This window comes from Protopterus annectens, chromosome 1.part0, assembly GCF_019279795.1.
Source record: "Protopterus annectens isolate FY-2018-M chromosome 1.part0, PAN1.0, whole genome shotgun sequence".
NCBI lineage: Eukaryota > Metazoa > Chordata > Ceratodontiformes > Protopteridae > Protopterus > Protopterus annectens.
Genome location: NC_056725.1, coordinates 715,301,293 through 715,320,892, shown reverse-complemented (window position 1 = coordinate 715,320,892; position 19,600 = coordinate 715,301,293).

Sequence of the window (19,600 nt, the reverse complement as noted above, 5' to 3'; positions counted from 1 at the left end):
GACCCATAACTTCCCACCACAGTCCTGCTAATCATGAGGCCACTGAAACGGCCCACCAAATTCTTTCCCTGGGAAAGAATTTGGTGTTCCACAGCTTTGCGATTACCAGTGTTCGAACTTTACAGTTCGAATATCTGGTATTCGATATTCAGCCATTTCAACGGACTGATATAGACCCAATAGAATAATAGGTTTTTACAGAAGTTTAAAACTCAAATGTCTGTCATTTTTTACTTCAATCCATGATGACATCCCAATGATTTGCCAGCAAACCAAAATTTTATGAGGGAAAAGATCAAAAATATAAGACCAAAATCTAGACATTCTGCAAAAATCTGTACAGTCGAGATGCATGAAGTCAAATGTTTATAATACTGAGTCACATCAGTCCTGAGATCATCCCAGTGATATGGCAGAAAACCACAAATTTGACATCCTGTAAATATCTGGACAGTTGAGAGCTATGAATGGAAAGTATATGGTCCAAACACAGTACAGGAAATTGGATCCACAGTGCAGAGTATTGTGATATCCAGTTCCTAGCATTCTGTACTGAAGCTGTGTTAATGATCTGTAACAGGACATGGACTGCCATGTAAAATGATCACTCAGGGGAAGTATGTTTATTGAATAGTGACATACAGATAAATTGTAGGAATAAACACAGGGAAGGAGGACAGGTGTAACAACCTAATGTATAGAAAATTAGGGCATGTCAATGGAAGATGGTTGTAGCAGCAACACTAATCACATATCTATATGGTACAGTAGGGACTGTACAGCGAAAATGTGTTCTATGTGTCTGTTACACAAGGTAACATAACAATGGGGAGAATATCTGTGTGAGATAAGCATCCTTACATGAAGAATGCAGAGGGCAGCAAAAGAAAAACTTTTAATTAAAATAATCCAAAGTACAATAAGTAAAAAGCAATAATCTAGGTAAGTGCTTTCATTTGTCACACTGACAAACTTCTTCTGACAATAAGAAACATCACTTCCTGATGTTAAAACCATTTGAAATTCCCTCCTTTCAATACTATTGGTCCATTTCGCAAAAAACATGATGTCAGCAAAATGACAGCAAATTCACCTTCCCCCCACCTTTGACACACAAGACTGAAGCATATCTAAAAGGTGTAGTCATATAAATAAACTAAATATACCTCAAATAATTGCGTTATAAAACCATTGTAAAACCTTAAAATATAAATATAGTAAACAACCCAAATACTGAGAGTACGTGTAATACCTACGTAAATAGTTATAAATGCAAAATAAACCTAAAATAATGAAAAATTAAAAATGATGACCACAATATGCTGAACGCACGCATAGTTTGGCGGTGTATAAATGTATATGTTTTATGTATGAAATACAAGTATGATGAATAATAAAAGTATAATACTAATAATAATAAAAAATCTAATAGTAAATATAATAAGGTATAATAGCCATTATGAATATTGATGATGGAAAAATAAATAATAGAATAAATTATCTCTCCAGCGATTTTAATTTGAATATGCTGTTAAGGGAAAGAGACTCATTCAGGCCTGGCCAAAAATGTGCACACAGGCGAATTTGCCACCCCAATTCCATTTTTTTCTAAATGGGCTGGCCATGCCCCCCCCCCATCATTGTTTTCTAAAATATCTAAAACAATGAATTTGAACTGATGTGCGGGGTTTAAGCAAATGTGTTTTGTTCGGCCTAAGAGGGGGACTGTACAAATCCTTGTGGATCTTGGGCATCTCTTTAAACATGGATGTTCTCGGGTTCTCTATCCATAAAAATTCCTTAATCTCCTTGTCTATTAAGCCTTCCAGCTCCATTAATTTAAGATGTTCTCTAATCTCTTTAATCAAAGTATTCAAAATTACTGGAGAAATCTGTACAAATGTAATGTCATCTGATAACATTTGTCGTAACTTATTAAAGTACATTTCACTACTCAAGACCACTTCTGCCCCCCTTTTGTCTGCCTGTTTTATCACTTTCTTTGAATTTTGTTGCAAATCTCTCATAGATTTTCTTTGCACTATGGTTAGATTATAAAAATTCTTATTGCTCTCTTGTTGCAGATAAGCCTGTATTTCACATTCACATACTTTAATAAAAGTCTGCATAGTTGTACTGAATGCAGGTACAAAAACAGTCCGTTGTCTCAGTCTATGAATCCATGACTGGTTGCCCTCCCAACATTTCCTTCAATATAACATTTCTTCCAAATAACAAAATGTCCAATATAATGTCACTAAAATTACTTTCTTGACTGGGGATAAATGATAACCCCTTATTCAATATATATATTTCATCATCTGAAAGAACATACTGAGACAAATTAAAAAAATGCCTTCACCAGTCAATGTGACGTTCTCCTTCTCTTCACCATTCTGTTTTTGGTGTGTGAGCACTTCTACTCACCTTTCTTTTTTACTGGTGTCGGCAATTGGGCAAAAAAAACACCCATTATTTTGATCATTACTCAAAACCTTAGGTCTAGCTCCTAAATCCAAAGGCAAGGTGGCATCTGCTCCTCTGGTTTTGGGAATAGAACCCCTGTGGCCAGGTTCTAACAACTATTTTGAGTGCATACTATCATCAGCGGTCTGCTGTGGTATCTCTACCACTTCATTTACTTGTTGCAATGTTTCTCCATCTCCTTGACTGCTGTTGTTGGTCTCTCATTCAGCATTCTCAACACTCTCACCGGTTCTTTTCATGGATTAGTTCCCATTCTGCATATTGCGACCTCTCTCATTGGTCTGTTTAATGGGTACATTGAAGTTGTTACGCACCAACCTCTGTTGAGGCACCGCCCTTTCTGCTGTGGTTGAGGCTTGGGATTCATGTGTATTGCTGTTCACATTATCCCTAGGCCAGACAAAAATCTGTCCATTCACAAAGTTCCCATAGTCACGTTGCAATTTCTTATCCTTGACCTGTTGAAATTTCTGGTCTGTGATAGAAAAAGTACAATATGCAGTGTGTAGGCATGTAATGTGTCTGTCTTCCTTGAACTCTGCCTCCAACCTCCTCTGCAGCTGTTCAACTTCTTGACCCAGTTGCTTCTTTTCAGGATCAAAAAACTCCAATAAAAGGCATAGGTACGAAAAACCTGTGTTAATATTTATCTGCTGCCATTTAGCAAGGAGCTCAGGATAATGCTCTCCCTGCGCCGGCATGCAGACATCTCTCATACCTCTTGGTATAACACCAAACTGTAGACAGGCTTCAAAGTGATTTCGCTGCCATTGTAAGCATTTCAGTCTATTAACCTTGTTAAAAAATTAATTTATAAGTTCTTCAAACATAGAGTCTACTGCAGCATTCAAATTCCCCAATGGTCTCCGCTATGCAGTAACATGCAGGTCAAGACCAAGCAGTGGATTGTTCAAATAAAACAAATCCTTCTTTACCTTATCCAGTTTGATGGTGGGACACAACTGTGTTATCTGCTCTTGTTCCCTTCCATTAATATCCATTGTGTGTGACGTAGACCATTATACCAAATCCAAAGTCCAAAACTCTATGCACTCTATTTCTTGACAGTTCAGGCTAAACTATATGGCTTTTGGTTTACCAAGTTTGCTGATTCTTGCATATTGGGTGCAATCACTGGGTCCATTAATGATGATAATGTACTAGAGGAGGAGCTAACACAGACAAATGATTGGTGACAAAGCCACACGATCTACAAATAAATCCAGAAATGTGTCTTTATGTTATCCTTCTAAAAAGTGGAAGTCCATGTTAAGTACAGCATTGAGAACAGTCTTGCTATGCTGCAATGAGTGATGCAGGTACTGGAAACACATGTAGATAGCAATCAGAACATCGACCACCAAGTGTCTACAATATTGAAAGCCTCTGTTGTGCACCTCATAAATCACACCATCATATTCAGATCTTAGGATTGTATGACAGCACTGTACTCAAACCTCAAAACTAATAGAATATAATGCTCTTTTTTTGCATGTACCTCACCAGACACATGCAGCAGCTGGAGAGACCACAGTGATTTCTCAACAAGAAAACATGAGGCCTACAAACCATGCCATGATGTATGTGGATAGATTGAATAGATTGAAAGCCATGTCACTCTTATCTGTATCATATAGGATGAGTTGACTTCTGCCTGCTCTTCAGGCCAATATCTCACCCTGTCCTGGTGGGAATAGTGCACATCCACAAATCTGATATATCTAAAGACATCAACAGTGTTTGTTGAGGTGCATATCGTAATATTGTCCTACATGCTGGTATAAAAGGCTCTCTGTAATGTGAAGAAAAAGATCAAACACACACATACAGTTGACTGCAGTGAGAATAAAACCTCGACCTATCTAGGTACGCAAATGACAGAACTCAGTACTTTACACAAGTGCCATGGCACAAGTCTGACTTAGAGTGTCTCAGACAACACTTTATAGCTGATGACATCATCATTTGCTGTTGAGAAGAATATGGTAATAATAGGGTCCCACATGCTGGTGTTTAAGTCTCTCTGTAATGTCACACAAGAGCACAAACACACCCATCTGACCTATCTAAGTACACAGACTAAAGAACTCAGTATTTTATCCAAGCACCATGGCAAAAGTCTGACTTATACAGGAATGCATGTCAACTTATAGTGGATGACATCAGCAGGTCGTGTGGGAAAGAAGATGTTAGGAGACTTGCATGGAATGGATATGTAGTCATGTGCAAGTATCAGACTACTGTCAGTCCATGGCATTGGAGCAGCAACTGTAGGATAAACAGTTCTATTCTTCTGTCTAAACACACACACACACACACACACACACACACACACACACACACACACACACGCACACGCACACACACACACACACACACACACACACACACACACACACACACACGTGACTGCAGTAAGAACATAACCCCTACCTATCTAAGTACACAGACTACAGAACTCTATACTTTATGCAAGCTCCATGGCATATGTCTGACTTATACAAGACTGCAAGTCAACTTATACTGGATGACATCAGCAGGCCATTCTGGAAAGAAGATGTTGGGAAGCCTGCATAGGTTCATAGCTTCATATATTCATAGGAGGTTACTAGCCTAATGGCCCTAGGGCATTTACAAGCCTAGCTGTGTAAAACACTAGTTCCTTTATTGAGCATAGTTAGATGGTTGTTGTTAGCAGAGCAATTTTGAGAGCAGCATCAACTGGCCCTGTCCACGAGGGACATAAGTACCACCCCAGGGCTGAATTTACAGTCACCCATCTAGTTGTCAAGGTTCTACTTGAATAGGTTCATTGAGGGAGCCTATTACAGAGGAGTGTCAATCACTGGGAGATACATGTTTCTCCCCAGCATGTTCTGTTTATGTCACAGGCTAGGCTGAGATCCCTGGAGCAAGTTATTCATATTCCATTTTATTTGCAGATGTCCAGCATTTCCAGCAGTTCAGGATCTAAGACTGCACTTTAGACCAGGCATAGGTCACCTCTCAGAAGCCTGCTAGATACTGAGTACAATGACTGGTCTTTCAGTCTTTCCATGTATGTCATGTTTTGGAAGCCCTGGATTCTCCCAATCACAAACCTTGAATAAGTTATCATAGATGGTAGAGCTTTGTGGTCAGTATCAAAGAGGTCCACTAGGTTTAATAAGCAAGATCTATCCTTGACAGAACCAACATGGGTCAAGTCAAGTGTGTTGAAGGTCACAGCTGCCCATTTATTTTTTATTTCAGAAAAAGAGGAATGTTGGGGAAGGCATGCAGGTATTTCTGGGTCAGTTAAGTTGGGTAGGTGAGGAAGCAATAACAGAAAGACAAGACAAACAAGGCAAGAGACAGGGATGGTGATGGACACAAATGATTGGGGGACACCATGATTGGAGTGAGGGAGGGAACAACCCAGGCCCATGGTCATCAAGTCTGGAGGTGTCTCCTCCTCATCCTATGGAACATGAGGGAGAGCAGTCTCTCCATCCAGCGTAGGTGTGCACCAACCTATACACCATCCCTGCAACTCACTGTGGGTGATGAAATCACTACCTCTGCCACTGTTTCCAGAGGGTACCACTGGACCAGCCTTCAGGCCAGGACTAACTGAGGGTGCAGGTAGTGCAGGGACAGCAGAGGCAGTGCCGTGCAAGGCATTAGTGCTGGAGCCAGTGAAGATGGGGCAGGCTGATCAAATAGGGTTGGCCTACCTCGCTGTGCTGTGGAACATTTAGTGATGCAGTACACATGGATGACATGGGCAAATTTTAATGACATATAATAAAAAAAGTAAAAAAAAATAAAAATAAAAATGAATTTATTTTTAAAAATAACATAAAATAAGATACAACTAAAAATAAAAAACAGAGGTAAGGGTTGGGGTGAGAGAAAAAAAGAGATAAAATTAGTACCATCATATAATCATAGGTGACTCAATAGTGACACACACACTGATGTCCCACTCACTAGGTTGAATAAGGAGAAGGTAACAGTCAGCGGTCTATCAGGTGCCAGAATCTGACTCATAACATATGCACTCAAGTCACTTTACAAGAAGTACAAGTATAGCTCTGTCATTGTCCATGTGGGTGTAAATGACCTGAGGCACATCTCCCTGGACTACATGAAAAGAGACATGCTGGAGCTCTTAGATTATGTGGCCGAGGAAGGTATGATCGTAGCCCTGAGCAGCATCCTACTATTGCCCAAAATGATACCGCAGTACAAACAGAAAATTATTGACTACAACAATTGGCTAAGTTTCTGGTGTCATTCTAAGGGGATCCAGTATCTGCTTGGGATGACATGATTGACAGGCTTCAATGCTTTGACAGAGATGGCCTGCATCTGTCACCCTTGGATTTCCGGGTACTTGTTAAGGCTCTTGCTACCCCTATAGTGCCTTTTTAGTCGGTGTTCCAAATACCAAATTACCACCGTAACAACTATAAATAAATGCAATTTCAGGGTCATGCTGCTCAATGCTAGAAGCCTAAATCTCAAGATGCACTCGCTCGAAGCACTCCTCAAAATGGAGAACACAGACATTTTTGCTGTAACGGAGACCTGGTTTAAAGCAGCAGAAAGCACCCCTGCATTACCAGGCTATAACTCATTCCACACCTTTTGGCCCCAGAACATGGATGGAAGCTCCAAAGGTGGTGGTGTCTCCATATTCATAAAGGATATGCACACCTCCAGACTAGTAGCCCAGCATAACGCAGCTGAGATACTCCAAGTACAACTAAAATTGGGTAAGATGGTGATTCGGGTCATAGCCTGCTATCGGTCCCCAACCATGTCCCAAAACTCTCACTGCACATTCCTAAGCACCCTGGAAAGTATTAAGATCCAACCCAACACTCTAATACTAGGTGACTTCAACTACCTCTCCATCAACTGGGAAAAGTACTCTTGCACCAATGCACTGGCCCAATGCTTCCTGGAGTTCATCAATTCCAATGTTCTGGACCAGCTCAATCTTACCCCCCACTAGAGGAAGCAACATCCTTGAACTGGTTATTACTAACATGGTAACCGTTGCTCTACACCAATAGTCAATTCCTCCCTGGTTAGATCTGACCACAAACTAATCACCATAGAAATCCACATCTCACTCACATCCCCCCGCAAAGGTATCCATCATGCAAAACTTCTCTAAACCTGACTTTGGACTCCTAAAAACAGAGTAACTTCACGGCACCCATGCCAATGGAAAATAGATGCATGACTGCCGAATCATACACCAATGCAATGTACGAACATGTACATAAATGCATGGAACTAGCCATATCTAACAGAACCAAGACGCTCTCCTCCAAAAAAAGGAAGTCAATCTGGTGGTCCCCTGTCATTAATAAACTCTACAACAGAAGGAAGAAACTGTTGCAGAAAAAGGTGAAGTCCCAAGACTGGAAAATGTCCATTATTAGCCTCAACAAAAAGTTGAGATCCCTCATCAAAACCTCCAAACCAGCTATGAAGGCAGAATTGCAGCAGACACTAAAAGCAACCACAAAGCCTTCTATAGTTATATCAAGAATCTCCATGGCAATACCCAGATTTGCTCTGAGTTACTGCACAGTGGTACCTCCTATACTGAGCCAACAGATATTGCCAACATACTGGCTGACAGATTCATTGCCAACTTTACCCCTCTCTCCCCCTTAAAGGACCGATCTCAATACCGGAAGAATCCTATGCACCCAGCATTACTGCAGCACAGGTTAAACCTGCATTGTCCAAGGCCAAGAATACAGCTTCCATGGGACCCAACAATTTCTCTGGCTGTGTTCCATATGAATTACAAAGAGAACTGCCACCACATCTGTGTGCCCTGTTCACTCACGCCCTCACCTTGGGCTTTGTCCCTACCGAATGGCACACTGCTACAGTCATCCCTGTCCATAAAGGAGGAGCGACTACAGACCCTGGAAATTACTGCCCCATTAGTCTGACGAGTCTGATATATAAGGGTATGAAGGGCATCATCATGAACCTAATTAACAAGGATATAGAGAATCTCCAAACTTTAGATCCCACTCAATTTGGTTTTGTGGAAGGTAGATAATGCCTGCTCAACCTGGTTGACTTCTTTGAGTCAGTCACCAGAGTGGTAGATGAAGGTAAGGCAGGTCATACAGTCTACTTTGATCTGGCCAAGGCCTTTGATACCATTCCTCATTCAGGAATTACTGATAAACTCACCAAACTAGGCATCAACCACTATATCATTAGGTGGGTTGCAAACTGGCTCACAGATAGAACCCACAGCATGAAAGTAGCAGACTCCAAGTCAGACTGCCAACCAGTCACAAGTGGAGTCCCACAGGGATTGGTCCTGGGTCTTCTCCTGTTTGGCATCTACTTCTCAGAAGTCCTGGCCAAGACAGAGGGACACTGGCTGACCAAGTTAGCAGATGACTGCAAGCTGGGAGCCATTATTAACACCCCAAGTGATGCAGAAATCTTACAGAAAGGCTGCACTGAGATCAATGACTGGTCTTGAAACCATGGCCTTAAGCTTAATGCCAAAAATGCATTGTCATCCCCTTTGGGAATAACTCACTTCCTACTAATTACCACATCGATGGGAGCCTACTGAACACTGAAGATGTTATAAGAGAACTGGGGCACAGGTTGACAGCAACCTCTCCTTCAACCTCCACATTGCCACTGTGGTCAGAAAGTCCTTCTATGTAACACATCTCATTACTAAGGGTTTTGCATCCAGGAAGAAAGAGGTAATCATTTCTCTCTACTCTTCCCTCATTAGACCAATCATACAGTATAATGCCCTATTTGGCATGTACCTCACTAGACATCTGCAACAGCTGGAGAGGCAACAAAAGTACCTCACGAAGAGGATCCTAGGCCTTAAACATGTCCTAGATGGATAGACTCAAAAAACTCCAGCTATTCTTTGTCTCATATTGTCTAGTAAGAGGAGATCTCTGCTTGACTTCCAAAGCTATGTCTGACCCAGCTCTGTTAGAAATGCTACAACTAAAGAAATCCCAATCCCTGAGCACCACACGGTCCAGAGACCTCAACCTCATTACCACAATCAACAGAACATGCTGGAGGGACAAGTTCATGACCCAGAGACTGCCCATGCTCTAGAATACTAGAATAGATTTCCCATACATGTCAAGCAGAGCACCTCACTGGCCCTCTTCAAGAGATATTTTGATGCGTGGATGGGAAATAAAAAGTTCACCCTGGGGATCACTCCAGTGGCTCTACTTGATAGAGACACTGAGAACTAATGTCTGGTGGCACAATGCCAGGGCACATCTATGGGTTAGGCTTGTAAAGGCTCCAGGGCCATTAGCCTAGAGCACACCTATGAACCTATTTGACATACAATGCATTAATACAATTATACAACTCTTTTATCTTAAGTTTTACATTTAAGTACACCTCCAAACAGATACACAGTATTGTACAGATTGCTGCAATCCTTGAAATGTGCATATATTGCACATATGGGTGTTCCAGTTATACAGATTATAGTTTACAGCAGGGCATTGGTGTCACTGGTATAGAGGTTTTAATTTAATATAAATATTTTTGAAGAAATAACAGTATTGTATAGTTCTGAATTGTGGTATTTGGAAACCACAACCTCTACCTAAAGTCTAATATTGAATTCTTACAATTGGTTTGTGCTGCAGACTAAAGCCTGCATACTTACTTTTACAGTTGTGATATGCATGCTCAATTTGATATAACTCTATAAAATACCAAAAAATGCTATCTGTAACTTTTAATGCTACAATAACAATTCTTTTGCTGCATACATACCCCTTGCTTCCCTCGGTCTCTCCAATCTAACTTCATGGGCCTGGACATTGAACTCCCGATCCCTGGCAAATGGGGAAAGAACAAAAAAGAACAGAAGCAAATTTTGCATACCAGTTTTGCCTATATTAAGCTTTCTAAGTCTTACAAGTACTCTCTTTAGTTGATACTCACACAGCTGTGGGACGTCCGCAGTCTTAAATTCCTCCAACCAATGGTTGACAGTATCACTCTTTCTCCTCTATAGGTCATTCAAATGATACCTACATTGCTCTCCAGTGTGAGGGGATACCAGTGGCACTGGATGCAACCTGGGCTAAATTATTCCACACCTAAGACTTGTACTTGGAGCCAGAATAGTCCCCCTACAGAAGCCTTTGGATCTGGTGCTTTACCAGGAGTCCAATAAATATCCTGGACTCTTGGACACCCCACCTCTGAGCCCTAAACCTGGAACCTTCCCCACTAACACCAACCATGTCTATCAGCATACCTAGAGCAATGGAGATTGATGCTTTTCCATCAATTCCAATTATCACATTTACTGGGAGGTTACAAAGCTAAGCAAAATATTTGCACAAAGGTAAGCGGAGAACAGCAGTGTCAAGCAGTGAGAAATTAAATAACTGCAATTGGAGGTTAATCTGACACTTGATTAACTGATGTAGCCTGGAAATATATATTGGAAATTGGAAGGTAACTGTTAGGTGATCTAGGTTTGTAGACATGCACTGGGAGCATAAATGTAATGACCTGACACTTTTTTTTACCTTTATACACTGAGAAAATAGATTTTTATATATGGAATTCAAATCTAGTCATAAGGGATAAAAAAATGTTCTTCCGCAGCTCTGATTTTCCAAGTATGCCACAGAAAAAGTGCTGCTCAAACATAAGAATCATACATAAATACAGGGGATAGTTTGAGCTCTTATAAATGTATGTGTGTGATCTGACAAGATTATTGGATATAGATCCAGTTGTGTATGTGTCTTAGGCCTTATCCGTCTTTGCCACACAAGCAGCTGTGCAGCAAGGAACTGAAATCATTCTGTGCAAAAGCAACTGCAACATCATCTACTCTAATATGAAACCATGCAACTATTTGTACATTTTTTATTTTTGGATGTAGTGCACTTAGTGATCACACAACGTATTATGATTATTGCTTGCAAATATATACCTCTGTCTTACCTCTCTCTGTTTTGTTGGTCATTCTTCAGTTATCTGACCAGTAATCTGAGACATGATGTGCATAAGCTATTCTATATCATAGGTCTTAATATGTGTGATAATATTAACTGTAAATAGTATCATATGCGGTTGCCAACAAATGAAGGGCAGGTTGGATGTTAATGACCATAACCTCTGAATTGTGTGCTGCTTACTTACATTTCTGACCTTACATCTAACACTTTGTAGGTCTAACCTGACACACCCACTGTATGTAAGGCAGACTGCAGTGCTATTGTGTTTTCATTCTCTCAACCAGTAATCATTCACAGTTGCAATCCATTAAAAACAAACACTGAAGGAGAACCTGCACCATGTTTACATCTCATACACAGAGCCAAGTATTTGGGATTCAGCAATTCTAATCAAATCACACCTCATTTGCCTCTTCAACATGCTGACAGCCTTGAATCTACATCATATAGAAAGGCAGCCATGTGTGACGCCTGTCAATCCTCACCACTAGCACCAGTGAGGGGTGTCTACATTGAGAAGGATAACGAATACACACACAGTAAAGTACAATTTCCATTAAGAGCACACAGAGATCACAGTCAGTCTGGGGCTGATTTCTCCCTTTCTCTCCAGATCCCCAATAAGACTCTCCACTGGCACAGTTATAGAGTGGGGTCCTTAGCCAGGGTCCCAAGCCAAGTCCTCCTAGCACTCTCTCTGTCCAACCAGTGCTTCATGTTCCTGCCCAAGTAGCTGACACACACACACACACACACACACACACACACACACACACACACACACACACACACACACACATTTTGAGATGTGATTTATATACAACCACAAAGACACTCCTGGGGAAGGCTGGCACAGGTTCACTAGCTGTGCCCCTTCTGTCCAGGCTATAAGGTATTAATTGCTGCCACCACGACCCTTACATATCAGCTACTAAAAAGGCCCTTACCAAAGGGTGTCCAATTATTACTGGGCAATATTATTATTATCCAAATGGTAAGTGTGACTGAGCAGCAAGGCTTATTTGGAGTGGCTTTGTACAGTATCATAATATACATACAATGTACTCTAGAGGTTAAATTATCTCTACACAAAACAGCCACAGTTGAAAGGTTTAAAATATTTAATAACAAATCATAAAAAACACAAGACAATACTTCTTAATACACAGTGCTAGTCAAGAGTTCAGAGATCACAGGAAAATGCTTAAATAATATAATAGTTTTGACATCAATATAGAAAACAGCTAGTCTAGACTTACTATTTTCTATCTATTTCTTAACAGAAACACTAAAGTCTAAGATCCTACTTACATACAGACAGAGCAAAGCAAGTGCTGGTGAGTGGTCAGTTCTGAAGACAAATGCAAAAATGCTCTCTGTCTCTGACAAAGTCCTTTAAATTGATAATACATCCTGCTGACTCATTTTAGATTACATCAGTCTTAACAATTCTCTGGTTTCCCAGGCTAACAGAAACTGTACATTTACATTTCTTAGTAAGCTTGCACTTGGTCAGGAAACTACAGCAAATAAAGACATTATATATGTAAAATCTAGCAATTAACTAGTCTAGAAGCAATAGAAATAATCTGCTGGTTCAGACACCACAACTCTGAGCCCTGAGATCAAAGCAGTCATAAAATGCTTGACTTATTAGCTTTCTTACAACAGAGTGCACTGTTGTTACATTTGTGCAGTTCAACATCCAATACAGTCTTTTCACATTTAAGAGAACAAGCATGTGGCTTATATTAATATTTACAAATAACAGAATTATCTACAAAATTCTATATAGCTAGGCTGGCAGCCTTCATATATCTTCACACCGTGTATCTAGGCAAACTGAAGTTGAGGAGACTTCTTTATGTGGAGAAGACTGAACATAGGCTATTACTTTGGGATATATCTGCAGACAGGATTACTGAACTTCAGAAGGTATGCTTTCATTTTGTCGGTTACATACTGCATAGGCTGGAATGTAATTAAGAAAAAGCTGAAGCAAAGGCTTTTACACTTTAAAATCTGTCCATTACTTAGAAGTGTACTGATGCCATGAGCATGTTTGTCGAGGCATTTCACAGATATAAAAGATTGACAATCCATTAAAATGGAATGCTCTGTGATATATATATGTACAAATGTTTCAGGGACAGGTTATTTGATAGCATTTCTAGCAGTTCCAAGATATTATGGCACAAACAAGGATATGTTGCTATTGTTACTCTCTTGTTTTTGCATCCATCCTGCTGTTCATATTTTTCATCTCTAGATTGTTTTATGTTTTTCCAGTGGGTAATACTGAGATGTTACCTTTTTTGTTTTATTTGGGAACCGTTATTTTATAGTTATATGATACTAATGTGTATTATCCTTCTGCTGTCTTTCAGGACACCTAGGAGTATGCCACCCAGGCATGTCAATCCTCAAAGACCACCCTTCACTGATGCTGAAAATCAAGTGATAGTGGATGCTTTTCAGCAACATGGTGCCTTCCTGCTTAATAGGGAACTTTGAGATATGGCACACAGAATGCAAATTTGGTGGCAGATTATGGATGATGTGAATGCTGTAGGTGGCCATGGCATGACATATGAGCAGGTGTGCCATAAGGCCACTGACATGATCAAATCTGCATGGAGAAGAGCAGCTGCAGTGGGCCATGATCTGATGGGTTGTGAGGGAGGGCCTGCTATAGAGCCACCACTAACACCATATGAAGAGTTCCTGTCCACTGTCAGGGATCCAGACTGCTCCCAGGAAAGTGCAGAACAGCATGTACTCAACATCGGTCCAATAGTTTCAGAGACAGCAAGCATGTTCCAGAGAAGCTTTCAGGTAGGCTTTGGTATCTCAGTTGTTGAATATTGTTCACAATTGCAATACTACAATTGCAAGCAATATGTTACTTTTCTGTCATAAGAAGTTTTTCTGGGGAGGATTGAAGATTGCTACAGTTAACAACACATTCTGATTGATTAACCTAGGTTGGAGTAGTTAGCCAAGTTCTTGTTGAAAGTATTGTTAATAGCCATATAAAGGGGTAAAAGTATTACCCCTTGTGTTACTGTTAATTGTGACAATGTTGCCTGTCCCTTTTGCTTAACTTCTTCCAGGACGGTCTGGATTGCAGAGGAGAAACTCATCTGTAGATGGAAAGTCAAACATTTTTATGTCACTACTGATGAGCACTTTAAAGAAATATTTTAGTGTGTGATGTCAATGCCAGGACTGTTGTGTGGTTTGCTGTACTGTCTGTAATAGTGGCACCACTGTTAGTTTGTTATCACATATTGGACTATAGTAGTGTACGTATTAATTTTTTCCTGTGTTTGTTGCTTTTTATCACAGGTGATCCTGATAATGGAAGTGCGGGACCTCTACCACCTGATATCAGTGTATCAGCAGATTCTGATGATGCTGGTGCCCAAACAGAGGCACAGTCAGGGGGGTGCAGACACTGAATCTGACACCGAGGTTGACGTACAGCCAACTCCTGCAACTCTGCTGTCCCTCCTCCACCTGATCCAGGTGTCTCTTTCTATGCCACTCAGCATATGTTTAGGGCCATCATAGAGGCACAGGCAAGTTCCCATAAGTCCTCCAGAGAAATTCTTAAGGTTGTAGATGTGGCACAGGGTGACATGTATGACTACCTCCCCGTTTTGCCGATTCAGTGCATCAGATGAATGGCACATTGGAATGAGTATCTGTGATGGAAAGTGGGGTGTCTGTCATGGAATGAGAGGTGTCTGTGATGGAATGTCTGATGGCAGGGGAACAGCATCCATGTGGCAGTAGGTCAGCCACATCATCTGTTGCTAGCCAATGTGGCCATGCCCAATCATGATCCCATAGTGGCAATACTTCCACTGCTCTATCAGTGGGTGAGCTGTCCACACACAGACATAGCAGGCCATGGGGTCATGGTCCTGGGCATCCACATGAAGGGGGCTCTTCCAGAAGACATCAGTCATGTTCAGGTAGCAGCAGTGCATCTGACCGTGGGTGAGGACATGCCAGTGCAACTCCTGGCAGAGCCAGTTCTCATGATCAGGGATGGCAATGATGAACTGACAACTCTACCATCCATGGCTCACACCTTTCTGACATACCAAGACGTAGAGCTAGCACAGAGCTTGGCTGTGTTCATGCAAACACTCAAACACCAGTTTCACCTAGTGGACCCCTACAGACATACACACAACAGTTACATGGTTCAGCCATGCAGCTTAAAGCTCATTTTGTCTCGCTGGCCATTTGTTAGTTTATCCAAATGTCTGCCTCTTTCTCTTTCTTACTCACACACACACTCACCGACATTTTGTGTCAGCCTAGGCTTCCTGTCCCTCCCATATAACACCCTGTGCAAGTGATGCTAACTGTGCCTTATCCCTGTTTTCTATCTTTTGGATTCAGGGATACATAAACTTTGGGTCTGATGCTCAGGGTGCATAGCTGACTTAGCGCTTAGTATATCTGCATTTGTGGTGTTGAACTGGTAATTATACCTTTGACTTATACTGGCCTTAGAAAGTTTGGCAGTTGATACCATTAAAATTTCCCAACTTTATTGTGAATGATCTTGTGAGGGTTGTGAAGTCTGAAACTGCAATGTGCATCATTACTTTCTAACTTCTCACTTTAATGATTTTGCAGTACAAATGTATGGTGCTAAACTGAGGGCATGCAGTGATCATCAGTACTTTTGAGAGGCATGACTGTGTGAATCATAGATGCCTGAGGCCTACTGCTTAATAATGGACACATGTAAGTCAAACAAGTCTTTGCTTTTACATATTAAGGCAATTTCTGTACAAATCTCCCAACTTTTACTTGCTTACAGTACTAAGTAATGAAATACAAGGATATGCTACTCATTCATATTATTACACAATGTGGTGCTGCGGTAGCGTTGTCGCCTCACAGCAAGATGTTGTCCCGTTCGATTCTCAGCTAGAGCATCTTCTGTGTGGAGGCATGCATGAATGGGTGTGCCTTCACTGAAGGTTGTGCGTCAGGGCTGGTAACTCGGCATGTAAAAATTCACTACCAAACATTAGCGGACCGGTGTTCCGCTGTGGCGACCCCTGACCGGGATAAGCCGAAGGACACAACAACAACAACAACACAATGCACTCCAGGTTCAAGACTTGCCTTGTAAATGCAGCAGTTGGCACAGTTTTAGTTCAGGGCTGACTCTTTCTGATGTAAGCAGTACACAGCCAATACATGGGGAGGTAAAGGCTGTGAGAGTTCCCTGGCCTCAATGTTAGGATATGTATGTGTGTAGGAGGAAGGTTTTAGGCCCTTAGGTAGTGAGTGAGTGTGCTATATATTGTCTCTTAGCCAGTGCAAGGGCATATTGAGCATGCCTACATCTGTCTACACCCACAGCAGCTGGTGGTTCCCCCTCTGACTCCTTATTTGTGGGTGGCTGTTGTGGCCTTGGCATTGGTGGTTGGATGTTTGCTCCTTCCCCTTGTTGATCCTGCTGAAGCTGTTTTCTCAGGATGATGTTATGTAGCATGGTGGGTGTACTTCACATTCTTAAAATGCTGAAATCTCGAATTTCAGTATCTCAAGACTAAAATATCGAAAGCCCAGTTGCGCTAAAGTCCACATAACCGAATCTGGAAATGTCGAATCAGCGGTTGTGGTGGTGCACTGTGTTAATGGATAGCTGAAGATTCAGGTAAGTGTTTATATGTTAAGGGTTTTGGGTAGGGATTTTAGTGTATGTTAGTGTGTTGGGAAGTTGTAGGTGTAGGTTATGGTATATAGGTAAGAGTGTGAATGTGTAACTGTTAAGAATGGTGGTGTTTTTACGTATGTGATATGTATTTGTGTGAGTAGAATGTAGAGTGTGTAGTGGTGGGTTTAGTGTCTTTGCCTTTTTAATGAGACCTCGGAGTTAGTATATATAAGTAGTGAGGGTGTGGGGTGCAGGGGGGCTTGCTCCCTGGTTTATATGTAGGGTAGGTTCATGTATTTGTGTTGTTGTGTTTGTGTGTGTTTTGTTTGTTTGTTGTAGTGTGGGGAAGAAGGTGTAGGTGTGCTTGTTTGTGTGTGGTATTTAAAAGTCGCGATTTTGAATTTCGTCCTTTTGGGGTTTCGGTATTTTGAATTTTTGGCTTTATACTCTCGAGATACTGAAATTCAAGATTTCAGTATTTTGACATTATAAAGTGAATCCAGCAAGGCACATACTATGAATATTTCAGTATATGTCCATGGATTGTATCTAGGTATTGGAACTGTGACTTCAGCAGCCCAAACACATGTTTTGTGATATTTCTGGCTTAAGTGTGTGCCTCAATATGGTGTTCTTCAGTGGGTGAGTGTGCTTTTCTGATGGGTGTCATCAGCCATGGTTCCAGCGCATAACCTGCATCCCCAAGTAAATGACCCCATGGGATATCACCCCTAGTGAACATCTAATACTGTTGGGAGATGTGCCAGATATGTGAGTTGTGATAACTGCCAGGATTGCCAGCACACACATTCAACATGATTCCCTTGGCATTACACAACTTGGCAGTTAATAGAGTGGAAGCCTGTTCTGTTTCTGTAGAACCTACCCTGTTCCCCAGGTGGTGCCTTAATTTCTATATGTGTGCAGTCTATGGCACCTAGTACTTCAGGGTAGTTTGCTACACAGTAGAACTACTGCATATCTCTGCCCTATCCTCAGGAGTATGGGGAAAATATATGTGGTCACTGGCATGTTGGAGAACAGCATTCAGGAACTGATGGAGGATCCTGGATGCTGATGCCTGTGATACACCCCCCAGCATGTCCCCTAGTGGTCTCTGAAACATTTCTGTAGCTAAGATTCTAAGTGCTTCACATACTTTTGTCACCATTGGGATGGGTCCCCCTCGGTTTTGCTTGTCTCTGAGTTGTGGACAACAGAGGTTGCAAAGTTCCTGTAGTATGTCTCTTTACATCCTGTAGCACTCTACAGTTTCGACATCATGTAGGTTTTGATAAGTTAAACAGGGTCTGAAAACTACTTTTCTCCTTCTTGGCCTGGGTCTTTTAGCAGCAGCAGCAGCAGCATAGACTTCAGCCTGTTGCACATACAAATGAATTACAGCAACAGCAGCCCCTAACATTATTTCTGTGTAGTCTCCTTTCCATAGCTGTATTCCAATAGGTTTTGGAATTTGCAGGGGAAAACAGCACTGAGTCTACACGGTTGCTTTTAGCTTGTTGAATAGCTCCACCATCTTGGATTGGTTGATTAGCATACAATTCAGCTGTTTATGCTATAATTAGCATGCCACTATGTTTACCTTGCACACAGCATAAATGAACCATGTAGGCTTTATTGAATTTGGCTCACTGTGTTTACTGTGACTTTTAAGGTTCAGTTTAAGACTTAGAACATAAAGAGTGCTACCACTATAAACATAGTCTGTGGTGAAGAGTTTGCCATTTATACTTCATTAGTGACCCCTATTTTTTCAGAGTTCTGAATATTTGCTTGCAATATGATGACATCATTTCTTTCTGTCAAAAAGTCTAGGTTCCATCCATTGAACATTATAGTGCAAACTTCCAGAGCTCTATTGGAGACAATGAGTTAATAAGCACCCAGGTGCAGTATCAGAACCCATAGAAAAAATGTTTGTTTTTTTGATAACACCTTAATCTAATGATAAAGAGTGTGAGGCATCCTGGAATGAGTTAAAAAAGTTTGCTAGCATGTTTGCAATTTCAGTCCAGTAGGAGTGGGGGGCCCATTAATAAGAGGTTCAGAGCAATATTGAGTATTATTCCTTAGCTCAGTAGCATAGCTAAAGAAAGACTTGATGTTATCTTTTACTTCAGAAGCTAATGTCTTTTCATGGGCTGCTTTACTGGTCCTAATAGTGCTTTTCATTTTCTTGGAAATAGTTTTATACTATTCTCGTTTTGAAGTTTTTGCCTTAGTTTAAAGTTTAAGGAGTTTTGTTCACTTTCCTGTTCTATTTGGTTCTATTTGGGACTGACAGATCTACATGTCTGTCTACATTGACATAAAACTCCTTTGTGAAGTTGGCTGCTCTGTTGCTGTCAATGGTAGTAAATGGTTACATTTAGAAAGTTCATTA